This window comes from Elephas maximus, chromosome 18 (genome assembly GCF_024166365.1).
Source record: "Elephas maximus indicus isolate mEleMax1 chromosome 18, mEleMax1 primary haplotype, whole genome shotgun sequence".
In the NCBI taxonomy this organism is placed as follows: Eukaryota; Metazoa; Chordata; class Mammalia; order Proboscidea; family Elephantidae; genus Elephas; species Elephas maximus.
Window position 1 is genome coordinate 55377436 of NC_064836.1, and position 24006 is coordinate 55401441.

Here is a 24006-nt window from a genome sequence, read left to right on the forward strand (position 1 = left end):
CCCTCTGCTCTGTCCCTGTAGCTTGGCTGAAGGCTCATGAGGCAGCCCATGTCATCTATTAGAAATTTTTACGCATCTGAGTACAGCATGTCAATCCTGTTGCAATGCAAAAAACTTCCTACAAAATAGGGGCCAGTCAGTTTAACTTGCTCAATAAAAGCAAGGAGCATGTGTTCACTTAAATAGTATTATTTGCTGCTGCAGCAAACTTGTTGATTTGTATATTACATTTCTGATTGTCGTTATTACAAAGCAATGTGACTAAGAATTTGTACTTATATAAATGTACTTATAAGTGTATTTTTGTATCTAACTTTTAACTAAAAAGCTGTACTGTTAAGAAGTAGAAATGCTTTCAGAATTGAAACAATATGGACACTTAACATATGTGAGGGTTAGAAGTGCTATACATTTTTACAAGGATTCAAATTTAAAATTATGAAATTCTGTCTAAAAATCAACACAACAAGGATTTTATAAAGCATTTTCAGGTGGACATTTCACTCTATTCTTTCTTTGATGCCTTATGGTAGACCAAGGCCTGGTCTCAGAGTATTGAAAAGGTACTGTTATGTGTTTATTGTGTTCTCCCAAAATACATATTGAATTCCTAGATCTTGTACCTGTGAATGTGATACTGTTTGAAAATAGAGTTTTTCTTTGGTTATGTTAATGAGGCCACTGCAGTGTTGGTGGGCCTTAAAACTAATCACTTATGCGTGATTTGCAGAGAGGTGCACTGGGGGAGAAAGACACAGCATGAATCAGGGAACCCCAAAGAAGGAAGGAACATTTAGGGCTATGAACAAGGAAGGGATTGATGCTGCAGAGACCCCGATTTGGACCTTTAGTTTTCAGAAATGTGAGAAAATAAATGTTCTTTCAAGTCACTGAAGTGTGGCATTTGTGATAGAGTAGCACTAGGTATCTAAGACAGGTACTTACCACCAGCCTCTTTTATTCTGAAGTAAAGTTCTCTAAGTAAATTCTTCCTTGAATAATTTTGTTCATGAGAAAAGAGTTAAAATATCTGAGTCATATGGGAAGATAGAAGAATTTCAACTTTTCTCAAAGTTACAGGATGAGTTAAAAATCCCATAGATTTATTTAGCCTTTTCTTTTTATTTTGCCCTTGGCAGTACAGCATAATCAGACTATCTGCTTTTGAAGAAGGAGTTATTTGCATATTTTAGAAAGGATCCATTACAGGTAAAACCCAAGAAATGAGTATTAGGTCTAAATCATTTGCTAAAAGAAGGGAAATGAAGAAAATGTGAATCTTCTAATTTAACCTGCAGGGAAATTCTCCAGTGACCCCATTATTATATTTAAAAGTGCCAAGTCTACTATGACAAATGACCAGAGGGGAATATGGGAAGTAGAACCCTAAGTATGCAGGAGAGTCTGAAGACTTCATGAATAGTTGTACTTTTAAAGCTTTTCCTCTATTGGAGTCATTAAAATTTGTTAAGACTTTATCAGCCTGTCCAATGGCTTTTTGTGGCTGTGTGCCCATGTGCTTGAAGGTGTGTAGAGAAAAACAGAGATAATCTATGAAAAAATCTATGAGGGGAAAAAAAATACATGAAAATATCAACCTTAAACCTCCCTTGGCAGGGTCTGTATGAAGAAGCACAGGTTTTAGACAATTAAATTTGAAAAAAGATTTGAGTGCCAACAAGGTAAAAATACCTCATTCACATTAATTGAAGACACAGGTGTTTTGACACTTTTTTTTTTTCTTCTTCCTTTAATTTTAAGTTTTTCCTTCCGGGAGTCTAAGTAAATACTTTTTGTGCCTTGCCACATGGGACCTATCATTCCTGCTCAGCTTGGAGAACACATGGCTAAAAAAGGAAACCTCCAACGCACTCTGCACATGCGCCCTCCAAATTGCCCTCAAGTTTATTATACTTAAAGCAGAAATAATTGCTGCAGATATCTGTCTCTCCCACTTTGAATTACACAGTGGTTCCGGCGCAATGATCAACACTGAAGTGCCCCCTTATAAGTAGCTTTCTTTTTTTTTTTTTTTTTTAGGGAACAGGTATTTGATCATCTGCCGAAAGCATCTTTGCAAGTCTTAAAGACATTCACACTGTGAAAAATATTCATGCAACAAAAGGTATATGGACAAGTGGATAAGTAATTGGTTTCATACCTGGGACTGCCCACAGGGTTTTGTTTAAAAAGAAAAATCTCTTATTCTCTTCTTCTGAATAATATTTCTGGCAGTGTCAGTTTTAAAATGTGGTCTGCTTTTTTCAATACCTTGCATGGAAAAGTCTTAAAGATACTGTTATGGGTTGAATTATGTCTCCCCAAAATACGTGTTATAAATTGTAACTTTCTGTGAGTTGGAATCTACTTGACAGGAGTGGGCTTGGTTTGTTTGTTTGTTTTTATGCCTGTGATTATAATCCTGTTCAGGAATGGGTTGTCTTTGTTACGTCAATGAGGCAGAATTAGTGTGGAACATATCTTGAGTCAATCTCTTTTGAGATATATAAGGGATCAAACAAACAAGTAGAGGAGAGATGGGGTAAGATAGATGCCAAGATTTCCAAGGAATCAGGAAGCAGAAATGGAAGACACAGAGCCCTTCCTCCAGAACCCACAGAAAGAGAAAGCCTTTGTCTAGAGCCATCAGTCTGAATTTGGAGTTCTAGCCTCTTAAACTAAAATACATTTCCCTTTGTTAAAGCCATCCACTTGGCGGTATTTCTGTTATAGCAGCGCTAGATAACTAAGACATATACCAATGTGTTAAAAGAAAGAAAGAGGAGGGGCTAATAAGAGGAAAGTAGAGAGGAAAGGAGTGTGTGGGAGGGAGACAAGAAGGTAAGAAAGAACGAAGGGAGGGAGGAGAGGAAGGAGAGAGGGAGGGAGAAAAAAACACAGTAAAAACAAAAAAACAATGAAAAAGCACAACTAAAAATTTAAAAACACACATATATATATATATATATATTTTAAAGAAGCAATCCCATGCAATTTACTCCATTTCAGTCTCTCGTTCTTTTCTGAAGCATGATAATAGCAGGGGTACCGTGACACTACTGTAATAAATACATATCACCTAAGCAGTTTGCATAAACACTTTATGTGTCTCCCTATCAGTCTTGAGAAATTTTCTGGACCAGGAGCAGACTGTGGAATGCTCTTTGAGTATATTGCACTAAATCTGAGGCCCTACTGGTCACTCGATCACTGAGGGTGCAGAAACGCTCAGCTTGTCCTCTTTGACCACATAATTTTGAATTTTTAAAATGTTTTCTTATTCTTTGAGTTCACCTTCCTTTGTGTCTTTTACAGTATTCTGCTGAGTCTGGTACATTATTTTCATAATTTATGTAAACAACTCTGCAAAGCCTAAAGTCAATAAAAAGTTTGAAACCAATTCTAATGGCAAAGTGAAGTTACTCTTAGAGATTCTGTACCTTAAAATTCCCCTCCCCTGCCCCCAGGTGTTAATAGTTAACACCCTCAGCTACTAACCAGAAGGTTGAAGGTTTGAGTTCACCAAAAGATACCTCAAAAGAAAGGTTTGTTGACCTACTTCAGAAAAATTAGTCATTGAAAACTCTATGGAACATAATCCTACCCTGCTTACATGTGGTCACAATGAGTTAGAGTTGACCAGGTTGCAACTAGCTTCTTATTCAAGCTACCAAAATATACCCTAACGTATATTATTTATGATGTAAAATTATTTTTGAAATCTCATAGTAAATCCAAGTTAAGTTATGAGGGACAAATTAATATTAGAGTTTTGAGGCAGTAAAATTGTTATTCAGAAGCATATTTACTTAATTTAACACAACTATTAATATGAAGACAAATGTGAAGCATGATTCATCTAATTCCAAAGTCTGCCGACTTCCCACTGGGCTGGAAGAGCAATCTATTCCTCATCTCTGCCTACTTACATACATTGTTTCTCAAAATTTTGATCCAGAGACCAGAAGATTCAGATATATAAGCAGTAAACTATGTAGAAAGAGTATAAATGGACTTTACCATTTCAAATAATAAATCTCAGAGGAGTGTGCTTCTTGTGGAAAAACTAAAAAAAAAAACCAAAACCAACAAAAACAATAACAACAACAACAAAAAATATCCTGCCCTTTACATGGCAAACAAACTGTCTGACTTCTAGGAAAGCTATTTCTTCCCCTCCCCCACCCCACTTCTGTGACGGTAAATGTTATGTGTCCACTTGATTAGGTTATGATTTTAAGTGACCTGGGAGTTATGTAAGAATGTAGTTTGGCAGTCATGTAATGACATAGTTTGCAGTTATGTAATGAAGTAATCATTCTCCATTTCATGAGCTATGTAGTCATCTGATATGAGCAGCCAATCAGTTGAAAAGGAGTTTCCTTGGAGGTGTGGCCTGTATCCAATATATATACAGAGGTTCTAGCAAAGCTGGTTTGCTCTGGATCCTGCATCTGTCTTCTCATCATCTGACTTCCTGCACTTGAGACTTGTCCTAGGGGCCCACCATCTTGTTGATCTTGGGATTCATCAGTCTCCAAAGCCTGTGAGCCAGCAGCCTACTGTCTTACCTGCCAATCTTAGATCCATCAGCCTCCACAGCCTGTGAACCTGTGGGGTGTCATCTGACCTGCCAGTCATGGATCCATCAGCCCCTGCAGCTCTGCGAGTCAGGAGAAGCCCCCAATTTGACGCCAGACCATGAACTTGGGACTTGCCAGCCTCTACAGCTGTGTGAGCCATTTCATTTTCTCTCTCTACACATATATTTGTGTGTGTGTGTGCATAAGCCCAAAAAAACCAAACCTGTTGCCATCAAGCCGATTCCAAATCATAGCAACCCTATAGTTCAGAGTAGAACTGCCCCATAGGGTTTCCAAGGAGCAGCTGGGTGAATTCAATGTGCTGACCTTTTGGATAGGAGCCAAACTCTTATCCACTGTGCCACCAGGACCATAGTTATGTGTGTGTGTGTGAGTGTGTGTGTGTGTTTACCATACTTATTCAATCTGTATGCTGAGCAGATATTCTGAGAAGCTGGACTATATTAAGAACTTAGCATTGGAGATGGAGGAAGACCCATTAACAACCTCTGTTATACAGATGACACAACCTTGCTTGCTGAAAGTGAAGAGGACCTCAAGCTCTTACTGATGAAAATCAAAGACCACAGTCTTCACTATGGATTACACCTCAACATAAAGGAAACAAAAATCCTCACAACTGGACCAATAAGCAACATCATGATAAATGGAGAAAAGATTGAAATTGTCATGGATTTCATTTCACTGGGATCCGTAATCAATGCCCGTGGAAGCAGCAGTCAAGAAATCAAATGATGCATTACATTGGGCATACCTGCTGCAAAAAAAAACCTCTTTAATGTGTTAAAAACCAAAGCTGTCACCTTGAATACTAAGGTAGGCCTGACCCAAGCCATGGTGTTTTAAATCACCTCAAATGCACTGAAAAGCTGGGCAATGAATAAGGAAGACCAAAGAAGAATTGATGCCTTTGAATTAAGGTGTTGGGGAAGAATATTGAATATACCATTGACTACCAAATGAAAGAACTTGGAAGAAGTACAACCAGAATTCCTCTTAGAAGTGAGAATGGAGAGACTGTCTCACATACTTTGAACATGTTGTCGGGGGGATAAGTCCCTGGAGAAGGACATCATGCTTGGTAAAGTAGAAGGCCAGCGAAGAGAGGAAGACTCTCAACAAGATGGATTAACACAGCAGCTGCAACAATGGGTTCAAGCATAGCAACAACTGTGAGGTGGTGCAGGACTGGGAAGTGTTTGGTTCTGTTGTAAATCTGGTCACTATGAATTGGAACCTACTCGATGGCACCTACCAACAAGAAAATACACGTTTCACTGGCTTTGCTTCTCTAGAGAACACAACCCAAGACACCTTTCCAATCCTTAACTCAATCCAGATTAAATGTATGGTGAGGTAGACAAACACTCTGAAAAGCTTTGCAATCATGTCACGAGTTTGCCATGTAAATCAACCTGAAGAGGACCAAGATGGTATTTAAATTATTTATGTTGACAGAAATAGAGAATGTAGATTTAATTCTATAGAATTTAGATTCTTGTTGCCAGGCTATGAAATGACTTTAATCCTAGTACTGATTACCAAAAATTAACAATAAAACCATTTTTTAAAGGCTGATTTCAAGTCAATCAGGCTTTGAGGTCATATGCGTGAATTCATTCAATTAAGGGATATTTATTGAACACCTTTTTTTTTTCTAACTACTAAGCATTTTCTAGGCAGCCTTTTTTTTACTGAGATGAGAATCATAGGTAGTGAATAGTTTTCAGAATAAACATTTTATCAAAGCACTTTTTTTAATTAACATATTGAGATTGAGAAGCCTGTAAGAAATCTGAGTAGAGATGTCAGGAAAGCAATAGGCTGTACAACAATGAAGCAGAAAGCAGAGGACTGGATCAGAGATTAAAATTTGGAGTTCATGTTCATGGAGATGGAAATTGAGGTCAGTGAGATGAATGAGAGCATCTGCAGAGGGGGATAGAGGAAGGAGAATGAAGGCTCAAGACCAAGTCCTGGGGATCCGTTATGTTTATAAAGACAGTAGAGGAAAAGTCAGCAAAGGAGGTTAACATGAGGCAAGAGAAGTGAAACAGTAGTAGTTTATAAAGAAATGTACTAGTTGTTATCTTTGTTCCTATATCTAATAAGTCTGATTATAGACGTAGATGCTTATTTGTGTGTTTTATGATAATTTGATCTCATTATTTTTATGTTAATTCATAATTTGAAGATAAAACACTTCTAATATTTTAACCATATCCTCACATAGTCAGTATATGGAGCTCCTCAGCACAATGTTCTGAAGAATTACATAAAATTATAGAGAAATAAGACAATAACTTTAATGTAAACAGTTTCAATAAACACTATTATATCATGAGGGTAACTGTCACTCTACAGGTAAATAAGTAACAACTATTATTCAAATATACTGTAGAACATCTGCCTTATGTAATGAAGTAATTGCTAGTGAAGACACCCATATTTTATAATTACCAGAATTTCAGAAGGAGGTACTGCATAATTACTGGACAATTTCTTTTAAATTACAAGTAGCATTATACATTACACAACATCATTGTATCTAGGATACAAAGTGGCATTTTTTTTTTTTTCTTTCTTAGACATTCAGTTTGGTTAGATAAACACGAACACCCTCCTGGAGCATTTTATCCACTTGGATTTCAGCAGCTTCTTTTGTGGTTTGAAGTTTTGTTTAACAAAAGGAAGGAGAGATGTGTGTACTAAAACAAAAATTAGAAAGTAAAAAGAAGCTGAACAGAGAGAAAAGGTAAATATCTTAAAGAGCAGTTGAAATTAAAAAAAAAAAAAAGGAAGTGTGAGGAATTTATTTTAAAAGTTTCTGACACTTTTATCTTTAAAAATGGTGTATCAGATATTCAATTCATTTTAAATTCATGTCATAAAAGTTCAAAAATCAAATTTATCCAAAAATGTTTCTGTCTTAGTTTGGATTCTCTAGAGAAGCAAAACCAGTGCAGAGAGATTTATATACAGAAAATGGCTCTCACCGTTTTAGAGGCTAGAAGGTCCCAAGTTCATGGGTCAAGCTGGAGGCTTCTCCTGACTCACACAGCTGAAGGTGTTGGTGAATCCAGGATCAGAAGGTCAGATAGGGGCCTCTGGCTCACAGGCTACGGAAGCCCATGAATGCCAAGATTGGCAGGTAAAATGGTAGGTAAGGTGAACAGGAGCCAGCTGTAGGATTCAGAGAAAGCAAAAGCCAGTGAGTCTTGCCAGAAAGTTCACCTGTGTTGGATGCAAGCCATATCCCAAAGGAAATTCTCTTTCAGCTGCTTCTCACAACAGATCTCATCATGGAGCTGATCACATTATGCGAGATCTTGTTATGGCAGTGATTACATCACTAAAAAACTGCCACTCTACATCGTAACTGCCAAACTATGTCATAACTGCCAAACTTCTGCGAATCACGGTCCCGCCAAATTGACATACAGCTTTAACCATCACAGTTGCACTTACTTCTTCTACTGGAGTGAATTAAGTGATACAATATACATATTTTTTAACCTGAAATAAATTTTTAGTGACAATTACATAACCTTGTTTAAGTTGGAAAAACAGCCAACATGAAGCTGCTCTAGGGGTCATTTCAGAGAACAAGGTAAACGTTATAGTACTTTCAGTGACTGCATCTTTCTACTCTATTTAGTGCATTCCCTTCCTTCTTCCTCTTAAATAGCTGCCATTATGCCACTTTCTCCACCATTTCTGTCCAGGTGATACAGAGAGGCTGTTTTAGTTTCCTTGTACTGCTATAATAGAAATACCATAAGGGGATGTCTTTAAATAACTTAAATTTATTTTCTCATAGTCCAGGAAGCTAGAAGTCTTAATTTAGGACACCAGCTCTAGGGGAAGGCTCTCTCTACTGGCTGTGGAGGAAAATCTGGTCTCTTTCAACTTCTGTAGTCCCAGCATTCCTCAGTTCCTTGGCAATCTTCGTGTGGAATCTATCTCCCCTCCTTACTCCTTTTGTGCTTACTTGTTTCTGTATTTACACTGCAAATTATAACTCCAAAGTGGGTTATAGGATCTACACCAGAGTGGCCTCATTACCATTACCTTAGATAACATTATGGAACGTAATTACCTCACATTACATCCACAGGTACAGGGGTTAGGATTCCAGCACATATTTTAGGGAAACACAATTCAGCCCATAACAGAATAATTGACAGATTCTCTTCATTTCATCCAGCAGGTCCATGGAACTACACTTCTTTTTAAATGTGATTCTTAACAATGGAGATGTGTGAAATAAAATAGTTCTATGGCATTTAATCTGTGTATTAAAAAGGTGACAAATATTTATTCAAAGATAAACTGGTGGAAAAAAATTCTTCAAACTTTTTTTATACAGAAACAGTATAGTAAAAACAGGTCAAAATATTTTAAGTTTTATTTTTGGTTTATGGTCATTGAAGGAGTTTTTATTATTTATCCATTATCATATGAGGTTAAGCTAGCAAAAATGATATTTAGCAAAAAAAATGATACAGTACAAAATATAACCTATGGTTTATATCACTCTTATTTAAATTCAAGATTTTTTATGTTAGTAATGGTTTCTATTTGACTGGTCTTCAATATTTCCACCTTCATATTGAGGATACAAATAGGCTCTTCAGGAAATGCAAGCCATGTTTCAAATATTTGAAATTCAATAAACCCTAAATGCACAATAACAATTTCTTCTACTTCATGATAATTCTGGAGAAACTGTAAGGGATTATCCCCCACCCAGGCCTATTAACACTGAAGGAATATCTCTTATAGACATCTCGTATTGGAAGAAATAGTCAGAGGACATTGTAAAATTTGACAATCTAAAGATTTTGCTAGCTTGAAGTTTTTATGCTCTTTCTAATAATTCCTTCTTTATAGGACAGTTTATTAGGCAATAAATATAAAACATAAAAATCCAAATATATCCTTATCTTTTAAATTGCAGAATCATCTCTGCCATTCCAATCTAGAGGAGGCATTCCAATGGTTTAATTTTAAGCTTGACTCAATCAAGCTCATAAAATGAGAGTACAGAAAAGGTCAAAAAAACCTTACAATGCATAAAATTTTAAATCAGGCACAACCCATACAAGTCATTCATGTGTTTAATGTGAAAGTTCTATGGAGTTTTTTCAAACTAAACAAACTGCTTCAGTAGATTAATTTATCTACATGAATTTAAGTAAGAGATTCAGAACTGCCCTACTATCCCAAGGGTTTCACTTTCCTTTTTGGAATCAATGAGTCACTAATTGGTCATATCAGGACTTAGATGAGAATGTTAACCCCAGTGTTCTGTATTCTAAACTCTAGCCCTCCTCCTACCTCCAGCATTGTTATTGAAATTTAGTTATGGTCATAGAAAAGATAACGAGGAATCAAGTTACAAAAGTGAATATATGATAATTACTCTCTTTGACGTTGCTGCCTCTAGCATGAGTTTTTCTCCTGCCTCTATGCCATATGTCCCCGGTCAAAATTAAGCATGTGATTTTGAAATTTTGTGTTAAAAGGGTAATTTATAAATTAAATGTTGATATACTGAGAATTTTTTTTTTTTCCTAATATACTTTTTTTTTTTTTTTTTTTTTTAATCAGCAGAGGCCATGTCAGGTTTCGTTGAGTTTCAAGAACTCAAACAACACTGAAAGTTTCCAGTCTACACTTTCTTGGTACCCTTAAGATTTAAATAGGTAAATATAAGTGTTATTTTTTAGTTATCATCCATCTATTCAAAAGCCCTCATATTATACAGAAATGGTTTATAAGTGAGAAAAAAATAGATATAAAAAAATTATCAGACAAGTCATCACACACTTAACTGCTAAATTATATGCCATCCATCCATTCAACAAGCATTTATTGAATACCATTATGTGTTAAGCTCTCTGCTATGTACTGGAATGGCATTAGTGAACAAGACACATTGGGGCCCTTAAAAAGTTTCATGGGAACACTATAAGTTATATTGTTTGGTTCTACATGCTGTTTTGGGGAAAGTAACCGCAACCTACTACGGGCTTCATGAAGGGATGTGTCTGTGTTTGTGTGTGTGTGCATGTGTGAGACGAGGGGTGAGGTGGCTGGCAGTTGGAGTGAGAGCAATGTAGACGTATGTAATACAGACTACAAGTTTTTTAGTACTTCAGAGAAAGATGAAAATCCAACTGGTCTAAATGGGATGGATCTAATCCACGTGCTTTCAAACAGTATCTGGATTCTGGCTCATTCTAGCAGGCTGGTATGCTTTTCTTGGACTTCTCATTTAAAGGAATTCCTATATTACTGCAAGTTTGAATTCAAATCCTACGTATTTATAGATTCTCTTTTGAAAAATCTTAGATCAGTGGTTTTAAAAATTCAGCTTGCCTGAGAATCATTTGAAAGGCTTGTAAAAGCAGATTGCTAGGCTCAGCCTACGGAATTTCTGATTCAGTAGGGTGGGGCCGAGAATTTGTATTTAGAACAGTTTCCATTTGATATTAATTGTCGCTAGTCCAGGGAGTCTACTTTGGAATTCACTAAGACAAAAGTATTTCATATTTCCTGAAAATAAGAATTACCCACAGCTTCTGTGAAACACAGTTTCTGAGGCCTCACCAAACCTAGTGAATCAGAATGTCCTCATAATTTGACTGATAGCTCCTTTACACTTTATATATTTAAAAAGTGTCCATGTAGGGCACTCTTCAAAAATCCTACAACTTTTTGTTTTTTTCTTCCATTGGCCTTAATTTTTCTCTCGGTAGCGTTGTATTCTTTCTTCTCTTGGCCCAAGTGCCAGTGCATCATTTGACCTCATCGACTATTTTTCCTTCAGCCTTTTTTTGGTGACTCCTCATTCTCTCCTTGAATTCTAAATGTCTCTATGATCCTGGATTTGGTTTTTAGCATGTGTTTCTATTTTAGTCATATATTCTTCCTTAAGTAACTTTATACATTCCACAATTGTCAATGTCATCAGTTTGCTGATAAGTATAGTTCTGGCCGCTCTCCATAATTCACTACTTCCTTGTGAATTGATCTGTTTGATATTGTCTCATAAAAAAAACAGGTCATTGTCTTTATATACATTTAGGGGTGTTGAATATTATTTTTCCAAAATGTATTTTTTCAAATACAGGTAATTGAAATGAAATGATAGCAAAATAAATACTAGCAAAATCAACAATTAATATTTTGCCATCTTTGTTTTACTTCTCAGTTTTTTTTTTTCTGAATTACATGAAAGTAAGTTTTAAAAATCATGACAGTTCTGTAGATATTTCAGCATACATCTCCTAAGGAGAAGGAAATTCTCCTATATACCCATCATGTTCTTTTCATACTTCAGTAAATTAAAAATAATTATGTAACATCACCTAATATTTATTTCCTATTTGCATTTCAGCAAATTTCCCCCAAGAAAGTATTTAGACTCCCCCTCCCAACCTGATTCAGTATATAATCAAGATTTGTAACTAGGGCTCTATTTTGCAAAATATGGTTTAGCAACCAACTGAATCAGATTAACCTGGAATACCTGAAAAGATGGCTATGGCCCAGGAATCTTCAGGTTAACCATGATCCCTTGATGCTGAAATTTGACAGCCATTGCCCTAGGGTGTGCCTATAGTTAATTATCAAGTACTAATTTTTTTTTTTTATGGCTTAGTGGGGAAACCCTGGTGGCATAGTGGTTAAGTGCTACGGTTGGTAACCAAAGGGTCAGCAGTTCAAATCCACCACGCGCTCCTTGGAAACTCTGTGGGGCAGTTCTGCTCTGTCCTATAGGGTCACTTTGAGTCAGAATCGACTCGATGGCACTGGGTTTGGTTTGGTTTGGTTTTTACGGCATAGTGGTTAAGAGCTACAGCTGCTAATCAAAAGGTCAGCAGTTGGAATCCACCAGGTGCTCCTTGGAAACTCTATTGGGGAGTTCTACTCTGTCCCATAGGGTCCCCATGATTTGAAATCAATCAATCGCAACTTTTTTTTTTTTTTTTTTTAATATGCTCAATGGAGCCCGGGTGCCTCAGTGGTTAAGGGCTATGGTGAGCTACCACTGCTAACTAAAAAAGATCAGCAGTTTGAATCCACTAGCCACTCCTTGGAAACCCTATAGGGCAGTTCTATGCCCTATAGGGTCCCTATGAGTTAGAATCAACTTGATGGCAATGGATTTGTTTTTGTTTTATATTGGTTTATATGCTCATTGGCGCCCTGGTGGTGGAGTGGTTAAGAGTTTCAGCTGCTAACCAAAAGATCCATGGCTTGAATCAACCAGTCACTCCTTGGAAATCCTATGGGGCAGTTATACTCTGTTCTGTAGGGCCACTAGGAGTAGAAATTGACTGAACGGCAATGGTAGTATGTTCAACACTGTATCAAAAGTATTTTATTAATATTCTATACTTCATAATGTCAGCTCCTGAGGTGCAGGGAGTATGTCTTATGCATTTCTGAATCTCAATTGCTTAACAGAGTGTCTTCATTTTCTGGAGCTGCCATAACTAAACACCATGAAGTGAGTTTCTTTAAAGAACAGAAATTTATTGTCTTACAGTTTGGGAGGCTAGAAATCTAATTCAGGGCATTGGCCATGCCGATTCCTTCTGAGGGCTAATTACTCTCTTCTGGTTTCCAGTAGCTGCCAGCAATCCTTGGTGCTTCTTAGTTTGTAAATGGATCTTCCCATCATCTCTTTCCCCTGTGTATGTCTCTCTGTGTCTGTACTATCCTGTATAAGTAACTACTCAGGAGGGATTAGGTTTAGGACCTATTCTCCTCCATTACGACCTCTGTAGCACAAAAGAAGAAAAATCCTATTCCAAACAGGAGCACAATCACAGATATAGGGTTTAGGATTTCAACATATCTTTTGGGGGAACAAAATTCAATCCATAGCATGGAGCATCCGGTACATGGTCAGTGCTTCATGAATATGTGCTTAGTCTATTTTTATATGACATTTTTCTGCATTTAAATCATTAGCCAATATGAATTTATGAATTATGTAATATTTATATACCCCTAAAATAGCTAGCATATTTTTAAAATAATTAATGGTTAGTAAGTCATAAGGTTGCACAAGTTTTCTTTTATTGTGGTAGCAATTTATTTAAAATTAGTTACTGGAAAATAATCCAGAATTTTGATTTCTGTCTCAACACCAACATAAATGGCACTTTGGCTGGCGATAAAGTTTCTCAGCAACACATAAATTTTTTTTAGAACTCTGACATTTCATCTCGTGTAAACATTTCACAAATCTTTAACCTGATCCTATGGCTCGTTCTGTAGCAATTGTTCTTAGTGACAGTTCGTTCAGTAGCCTGTGCTCCCTCAATTTTGATCGCATGTCAAGAATTTTAACCTGGAGAAAAGTTTTTTTTAAGTTGATGTCCCAGAGTCCAAGAGAATAAAATCCATCAGCAATCACTTCCATGATGAATGGAAGAATTGATTGTCTATCAACACCATCATGGTACTCATCAGAAGTAGAATCTAGAGTAAGGACAGCATGTGTCATAGGGATTTCGGTGGATGTTATCCAGTTTTCTTTTACTTATTTATATGCACTATTATCAGTCTCCTCATCAGTCTGTATTTTCCTAATTCATGCTTGGAAAATAACTTGCACTTTGTTCTCACTGATTATACTGATGCTGAATAGATAGAAGCATGTCATATATGGCACTGACTAAAATACTTGGGAACGCTGAAATGGATGCAAAAAGACTTTTTTCAAAATAGAACCTAACCTTGTTATTTTGTTGTTTGGTCAGCGATATTGGTATTTAAGGTGATTGAACACATGTATGTGTACGCTCCATATATAAAACATAAATATATATATGTGTGTGTGTGTATATACATACAGATATATATGCATACATATCTATATGAATATATAGTGAGTAGCAAATTCCTTTCTTTTAAATCTAATTTTTAAAATATTTTCCATGGTTACCTAATTGATTTGAGCAGCATACACTTAAATGCTAACCTCCTCTGAATTTTAAATTCAGCCTATGTCAAGAGAGAGTCATAGCCTGAACTTGGCATTCCTATTGCATTTCATTTTTTGGACAAAGGGATCTCCTTTTCACTGTAATGTATTTTCAAGAGATGTTTCCTATCCAATCATTTTGTTTTTGTAGAAAAGTGGTCTTTTATTTTAAGGTAATCATCAAAACACATTCACCTGCAGTTATTTTCTACCTTTTGAATCTGGCTTTGATGACAATGATTTTTCACTCCTGACTCAGCATATCGCTGATGTAGGAAGCAAACCTGGGCACTGTTCGTGGAATTACAAATGTGAAGATTAATTCTGACACAGAAGATGCATACAGGTCAGTGTCAAATATGTTCTGTGTGTAGAGACCTTATGGCATGTTGTTAAGCTGATGTTGCTATACTAGTTTTACAGTATACAAGGACAAAGTTTCAAAGACGGCACACTATGAGGCAACTTATTAAGGAATGTGAACCTTTACACACATTATAAAGGTCCCATTTTTGAGAACAGTACTTTCTAGAGTGATACAGGTGTCCCTGGGTGGCACAAATGGTTAAGTGCCTGACTACTGACCAAAGGACTGATGGCTTGAACTCACCTAGAGGTACCCCCAAAAAAAGGCCTGGCAATCTGCTTCCGAAAGATCACAGCCCTGAACACACTATGGTGCACAGTTTTACTCTGCAACATATGGGGGTCACTATGAGGAGGAGGAATCTATGACGGCAAACTGGTATAATGACATTAACTTATCATGTTGTGCCTGGTTAAACTAAAACTTTAAACAACTCAAGGGCCATTTACCGCACCCAGGAAGACCCAAAGTTAACAACGGAGTAACAGCTAATGCCAAACTGAGATGTTCATTTATGTATTGCAGGCTTGGTATCTCTTATTAAAGGAACAAGACTAATGTCAACTTGAGGGTTTTTACCACCCCAGGCAATATGAAAAAAAAAAAGTCTCCTCCTTCTAGCAAGTAATCATTCACATACTAAACAGCCACAAAACATTTTATTCCTCTAACAGTTTTCTGCCCCAGGCAACCAGCTGTTAGACCTATATGGCACAGCCCTTTAGTAACTACTGTGCAAGCGCGGTCACAGTGGCTTAGTGTGATAGTAATAAAGACACATAATATATTCTGACTCACAGCCTTGAAGAACTGCCAAGTGCAGGCCAAGTTTCCCATTATTTGAATTTTGATTATATAGCTATTAAAAATACCCTCATAAGGGAAATGAATTATAGTTACAATAGTTCTCCGAAGTATAATGCCCTCTGCTTTCGGACTTTTCCAAAAGTTTTGAGGTTAATAAAAGTATAACTCACGCGAACTATCTGTTGTTAAGAAAAAAAATATATATTTACTTATTTGGAATTTAAGGCAATATTTGTTTGCTCAGGTTGAAAAAATTTTTTAAAGATTTTCCTTTATCATTAATAATAGTGTTGTTAAATTATTAGAAAAAAAGAAGTCGAGCTATACTCTAAATATTTATTTGTAAAAAGATAAAATTAAAGCACCTAAAAAAATCTGATGTTAGTGCATATAAAACATAATAAAAATCTAAAATTCAGAGGAGGTTAGCATTTAAGTGTATGCTGTTCAAATCAATTAGGTCACCATGGACAATGTTGAAAAATTAGATTAAAAAAAGGAATTTACTACTTACTATTTTTTTTTTACTTATATACAAGTATATATATAATATATTTCTTTTTTTTTTTTATATGATAAACCCAAACCTACTGCCGTCGAGTTGATTCCGACTCATAGCAACCCTATACGGCAGAGTAGAACTGCGCCACAGAGTTTCCAAGGAGCGCCTGGTGGATTCGAACTGCCGATCTCTTGGTTAGCAGCCATAGCACTTAACCACTACACCACCAGGGTTTCCAGATGTATATGATACATATGTATATATATAAGTATAGATGGAGCATATACCTATATGTTTCTATCATATATTTCAATAATGTACATACTAATGTGCTGTGATTTATCTTTTTTTTTCTGCATTGTATTGTATTTAAGTACTTTTAATCACATCGTCGACGGCAGTGGGTTAATCACATCACTATTTTACACTACTTGTACCTACATGACCAACGAAACATGTACTCAGCAAGTGATGTTGGTAATGATATCCTTGATAATGATTTAATTGGTGATATGCTGCTTTTTTTATGCTGCTTAATTTAGTACTAGATCTCCTTACTAAAATATTACCGAAGCCATACATATGACAATAGGCCTTCTTGTATTGTGACACAGAGATATTATTTTGGGACAAATAGAATAATGATTAAGGTAGCATTATAACAATGACTATTCCAGATATAAGTTATACCAAGAATCTTGCAAACTGACAAGAGCACGGCGTTCCCTTAGTCTTTTGTTAACTCCAGTGGAAAGAATCAAAGAACAAATTCACTGCTGCAAATGTTGTTAACTTGTGCCTAAAGTGATTAAAAAATTTCATGAAGGTGAAATCATTCTCACCGAAGAGAACTCTGTCTCAGTGAAACCTGAGACTATGAATTCCCCACCCAATATAATGCCACTGTAGAAATGATTTTTTGTTGTAATGAATTTGTACAAAATGAGTACTTATATATCCATGACAGAGAGCAAGAGGACTTTTTTTTTTTTTTAATAATGACACCTAACCTCAAAGGCTATTAGTTCAAATTTCTGAGAATATGTAAAGGCATCTATCATCTATCTTCAAATCTTTGATGTTCACACACTGAGATTTGAAAAACTCACTAAAAATATCAAATTTAAAAGCAATTTCTATTACCTCCAAAATCTCTAAACTTTCTGAAAATTAGTTACTGGCTCCTTTACATATGTATATATCTATGTATGGAGCCCTGGAGGCACAGTTGTTATGGCATTTGAGAGAAAGATGTGGTAGTCTGCTTTCATAAAGGCTTGCAGTCTTGGAAGCCCTATGCGGCAGTTCTACTCTGTCCTATAGGGTCCTTATGAGTTGAAGTCCGCTCATTGGCAGAGGGTTTGGTTTTTATTAAGGAAGAGACTAAAGGTAAAATTTCATGAGGAAAAGGATGAAAGGAAATAATTTCACCTTCTTGTTCTGTGAATCTAAAAGGACTGTTAAATCTGCCAGTGTATGACAGGAAGGTTGAAAAACCATTTTACTTATGAAGGGCATAAATGTATCTAGGAGGGACATAAAGCTCTGTACCTACACAGAAGAGCAAGGTTTAAGTACCTTTAGAAACATAACTGTCTCTCACACTCAGAGGACCATTACACATAGATTACATTTTTCCTGCACCCTCTTACTTTACCCAGATGCATTGGTACTTAATGGCTAGATGAAACCTATAACTCTATTTACCTTTAAATAATACAAATTTACTTCAATTCGATATGTAGTATTGACAGTGGAAATCTTAAAACATGTTTTTAAGAATATTTAGTGACATAGAAATTTATTATAAAATGTTTAAAAGCTTCATGTCATAAATTATATATGTACGTGTGTGCATGTGTGCATTTGTTATAAATCTAATTGTGGAGTATATATGTTTTACTAAATGTGTGTGGGCATGTGTGCATGTGTGTGCTATAAATCTAATTTCATATCATAGATATTTTACTAAAGTTAGACTAGACTAAGTATGCATCAGGAAAAAAATTATCTCCAGAATCTTACAATAAAGATTGATTTTTTGCTCTCAGTACATATTGGTAGGGATTGGTGGGGGACTTGACTTCATAGAAAGTCATGAGCTCCCTTATAGTTGCACAATCCGGAATACAAAGGCTTCGCATACAGCAAGACAGCAATAGACTGGGCGATCTCTTGTGGACTTTTAATTTCTCAGTCCAGAAGTGACTTATGATATTCCTTCTCATATATCATTGGTCAGAACTAGTCACCTGGCCTCTCTTATTTGTCAGGGGATAGTAAATATAGGAAAACAAATTGAAATATTTTATGTGCATTACTATTGCTGCCAAAATAGGTATTTGCAAAGCAAAAGTCTGGGAAGAAATACAACATGGAAGAAATAATACAGTGATTAATTCTGGCTGATAGGGCTACAAATGATTTTTATTTTTATTTTTTATACATTTTAGTATCTAAAAAAATTACACTAAGCATGTGCTTAATGACAAAAAACCTATAATTGGGTTTCCAATTAGGGCAAGCTTTTTCATCTAAATATGAAAATTAGGACAGGGTTAAAGATAGAAATGCCTGTTGATATAATCTCGGATACATGTGGTTTTGGCATTGTTTTGAACAGGAAAAATTCATGTCCAGAGGCAGAAAAGTAGAAAAGTATTGAATATTTTTATTAAACACTGCTAGGTCAAGTTTGATTAGTGTAAAGACCATGGAGTGGATTGGTAGGAGGAAAAAGGTATAAAAGTGGTGAAACTAAGACTCCTAAATAATGTGCCTAGTTTATGAATAAATAATGAAGTTGGTTTGAACTGAGTTTGACATGACACCTAAACACTTAAGAGAAAATGTCCAACAGCTAAATATTATTTACTTTAAATATATATATGTATGTTTAAATATATATATGGTGCTCTGTCTATAAAAGACAAGATTCTAATAATTGTATAACAATGAAGTCATCTAATCTTTACAGCAACTCAATGAGATAGGTACGATCTCATAGTACCTATCTATGAGCTAAAGAACAGTAAAGTGCCCAAGCTTGGACAGAAAGAAAGTACTAAAGGCACGATCTGAAGCCAGGCAGTCAGGCTCCCGAATAGCCTTACCATCTTGCTCTTCTACCTAACCCTAGAACTTGGAAAACAGATCTGCAAATATATGACCATAGAGTTGATAACTTACCCCTTTGGAGCATAGCAAAGGAAAAGCAGCAACTAATAAAAAGTATAAATGAGATTAAGGGTCTAAGTAGACAGGACACCCATTTGTAAGTATAAGGGATATTCTTTCCTTTCTTCTGTTTTCTCAAGGACACAATAAAGAACCAAAGAGGAGAATAGGACTACAGAAGGATTTTAAGGTGGAAACAAAAGGTATGGAGCCATCTGATGAAAATGAGTATAGCTGAGGAAAACTTTATGCACTAAAACAAAAAGAAACCTTAAAAAGCAACTATAATAAATGGAATAGGAAGTCAGTACAAAATAATGAGATTGCGCTGCATCACAGAAAAAGCAGCCTAGGTAGGGTAGCTCCTACTACCACATGTAATTGCACTCATTGTATGGTACTCAGAATCCCATTTCTTTAGAATGAAAAAAAGCAGATGGTGTCTCAGTATATCTGGAGATGCTTATATTAGTATTATATTGTTCTTTAGTTATCATAAATTAAGGAGTTCAAAAAAAAAAATAACACTGCTGTCGAGCTGATTCCTACTCATAGCGACCCTATAGGACAGAGTAGAACTGCCCCATAGAGTTTCCAAGGAGTGCTGGAGGATTTGAACGGCCATCCTCTTGGTTAGCAGCTGTAGCACTTAACCGCTGCACCACCAGGGTTTCCAAAGCAGTTTAAAGTAACACCAATTTTTTATGGTTCTGTAGGTGAGAAGTTTGAGAGTCTTCAAGTAGGTTCATTACATAGGGAGTCACCAAACTAAAATCAAAGTGTGAGCAGGGCTGGGCTCTTAGCTGGAAGTTTGGGGGGAAGAATCAGCTTCCAGGTTCATTGAGATTCTTGACAGAATTCAGTTCTATGCCCTTGTAAAAATTCTGTAATCATCAAGTGGGTTCCAGGTCATATAGCTCATAGCAATCCTATAGGGCAGAGTAGAACTGCCTCATAGGATTTCCAAGATTGTAATCTTTATGGAAGCAGACTGCTGCATCTTCCTCCCACAGCTATCACAGATATTCTGTAACTGAACCTAACATTTGGGGATTCCTGATCAAAAGTACAAATTGAGGCCTACATACAATATATTCAAATATTTAAAAGTAATGTATCAAGCTTGCAAACTGTTAAATAAAATATATTCTATCCTACCTTGACAAACAAACCGTTATAACGACCTTGAAGTTTAACTTCAAATGCAGAGTTCTCGGGAACCAAGTTCTGCACCAGCATGTGGTAACACAAGGAGAACCCCCATTTTCTTTCCATGGCATTGCCCCATATGATCACGGGTCTCACACGTTCACGTTGACTGCCCATGAACGGCACACAATATGCATCTTTATCCCCTGCAAATATCCTCCTCTTGACCACTCTTACGTCTAGGTTACATACATTTAAGGCCTGGTTCATCCTTAAGAGGTCAGACTGGGAAAGAGACCCACATAGTCCCAGAAAGTGAATTTGTGCTTGTTTTGGGCATGACAAAATAGGGTCTCATCTACTCAAACATCTAGAAACACAGTTATTCTGGTTGAAACATCATGTTGGCTCCTCAGATTCCTCAGTCCAGGATATGTCCACCCCCTGTGACCCAAATGGAGCCCTGGTGATGCAGTGGTTAAGAGTTCGGTTGCTAATCAAAAGCTCAGCAGTTCAAATCCACCAGCTGCTCCTTGGAAACCTTATGGGGCAGTTCTATTCTGCCCTAAAGGATCACTATGAGTCAGAATCAACTCGATGGGAAAGGGTTATGGGTGGTCCAGATATAAGGATAATATTGCATCACTAAAGTTTTATGAATTACTAGCACCCACTGAATAGATGGGAAGAATGGCCTGACGGTTAAATTGCTCAAGGTCACACACAGTAAATGTCAGAGCCATGATTAAAAACCATGTCTGGTTGAATTCAAAGCACTTTTCAGTATATCATGCTGTAGGAGTTGCAAATGGACAAGATGACCAATGGACATGGGATGAAATAAAGATGAAATAGGGATTATTAATTAAAACAGTGACAAAAAGTAAACCTAAAATAATTCTCTGTATGTTAGTCTAATATTCAACATGAGAATTTCACCTTATATATGCAAAAATTAAAAGTAAGTACTCAAGTGATAAAAGCAGTCTTTTAAAGAACTAATTTAAACACAAACTGCCAAAAAAGCAGTGGGAAGAGCTATTTACGACACATTTGTCTTTCCCATCATATCACCATCAATAGCATAATCTTTAATTAAAAGGACAACTCATTGACATTTATCGATAAGCGGTAGGGTGGTTCCAGTAAGGTTTACCCTAAAAGAATAAGTGTACAAGTCACCACTTTTAATCCCAGTTTTGATTGAAATAATTAGGTCGTAAGAAAAAGCAAAATTAAGACAGACATCAGAACGACGCTGAGAGTAAGACACTTGCTTACGCTGCTTTGCGTACTATTCATCAAAGATATAATTGCACACTAGAACTTGGAATTAAATTTACAAAAATAATATTCTTAAGGAATAACAAGTGGGAAAATAAAAGGATTTATTGCAGGATGAAAAATTTTGGAAAAATAATATTGACAGTATAAAAAAAAAGTGTCATTCTTTTTATTCTTCCATGAAGACAAAATTTAGGGAAAAATACAAATGAGTATCTGGCAATTATTTTAAACAACATTTAAACATCTTTTAGGACTGGTTTAGGAGTTACAAAATGTTCTTATTTAAAAAATTTTTCTAATCATAAAATTCAGTGTACCATATTATGCCTGAAAGCATAATTTCATCAGAAAATAATTACAAGTTTATAAATTAATGTTTATAAAATTCTGTAAATTTATTATGGTAACATAATAATAAAAAAAAAAACTGAAATTTGACATCATGCATCTCAATGGAGTGAAGAAACTCAACCAAGGAAAGTAATTGCTGCATGAGATTTATTTTCTCAATCTAGTAACTTCCATACTATCAAGTGTACTCAGAGACAGTGATTTTCAGAAAAAAATGTTCTGAGGCTAAAAAAAGAAATTCCACTAAATGTGTGTGCCTCCTCGTGAAATCATGGCAAATCAGAGGCATCATCCGTCTGGCCAATACGTGTTTGTCTTATTCTTTCTGAAACTCCAGTTTCGTATGCACTTGAATCTAGTCCAGAGAATCAGGTATGAATGAAATATTGTATGTCTTTATCTCTTACAAATAAACCTCTGGTAATTTCAGCTTTGAACTCCTTTCACACTGCTCTGACAGGAAATTCAGCCTCAAGCTGTGCACTTGGGGTTGCTAACAGTTTGCTGGGTTTTGGTCTTGTTAAGGCGACAGGCTCTTCTGATTATTTTCCTGGTACCTGTGTTCATGCAGTACCCGTGGCTCAACATTTTGTGCCATGCCTGAGTAACGCGAATCTTCTTAGCTGGATCCGGTATTCCTGATACTTTACAGAATGGTTCTGAGTTCACACCCCATGCTCATGGTACTGACTGCAGCAAGACTCAGAGTCCCCATCTTTAGGACCCACAGATCAGTTGTCCCTTCTCAAGCCCACTGGAGGAGATTCCTTGGCATGTATTCCATCTACCTGTAAGAAATTATGTTAGACTTCTTTCTCTTTAAACTCTCTTCTGTTGCTGTGTTTAAGATTTTGGAATCTTACTCCCTCCGCCTACAGATGTCATCTGAGGCAAGAAATAAGGGAATTTTGCTTTCTTGGATGTATAGAAACTAAGTGGAAAACAAAATGAGAAACCATAAATCAATAATAAACATTTTTCTGTCACCGAATGTAAATTGCAATTCAAAAGTTGTTTTTGCTATTAATATTATTATCCCTGAATTTTCATCCAAAGCTGGAGAAAATTTCTTTATATCTATATGCAATTTTTTAAGAGATTCTGGCATGTGGCATTTTATTCTTCTTCCACTACTGGTTTTCTGTGTACGTGTGTGTACACACTCACAAACAATATTTTCTTGTGCCTTAGTTTTTCAATTTATGAATTTGCTTATCTGTGATGATTTCTAGGTAAAAATAGTATGGAAAACATAAGTGACTACATATCACACATTTAACCATTTCATTTCTAATTTTAGGCCCAAAAGATTAAAAAAGTTATCTTTTTCAGTTGTCAGTGAGTTGATTAGACTGTTGGAAACCCCATATATGTCAGAGTTTAAATGTGCTTCACAGGGTTTTCAATAGTAGATTTTTTCAAAATAGATCACCAGGCCATTCTTCAAAGGCACTTTTGAGTGGACTAGAACCTCAGACCTTGCAGTTAACTGCCGAATGTGTAAACCATTTGTACCACCCATGGACTCCCCAAAGAATACTGGTCATAATTGAATCTGACATAATTCATTTAAGGATCTCTGGTGACACAAAGGTCAAGCACTTGGCTGCCATCTAAAAAGTCCATGGTTTGAATCCACCTGCAGATCTGTGGCGGAAAAGACCTGGCAATCTGCTCCCATAAAGATTACAGCCTAGGAAATCTTATGGGGTTCCACTCTCTCATATAGGGTCACTGTGAGTCGGAATCTACTCAA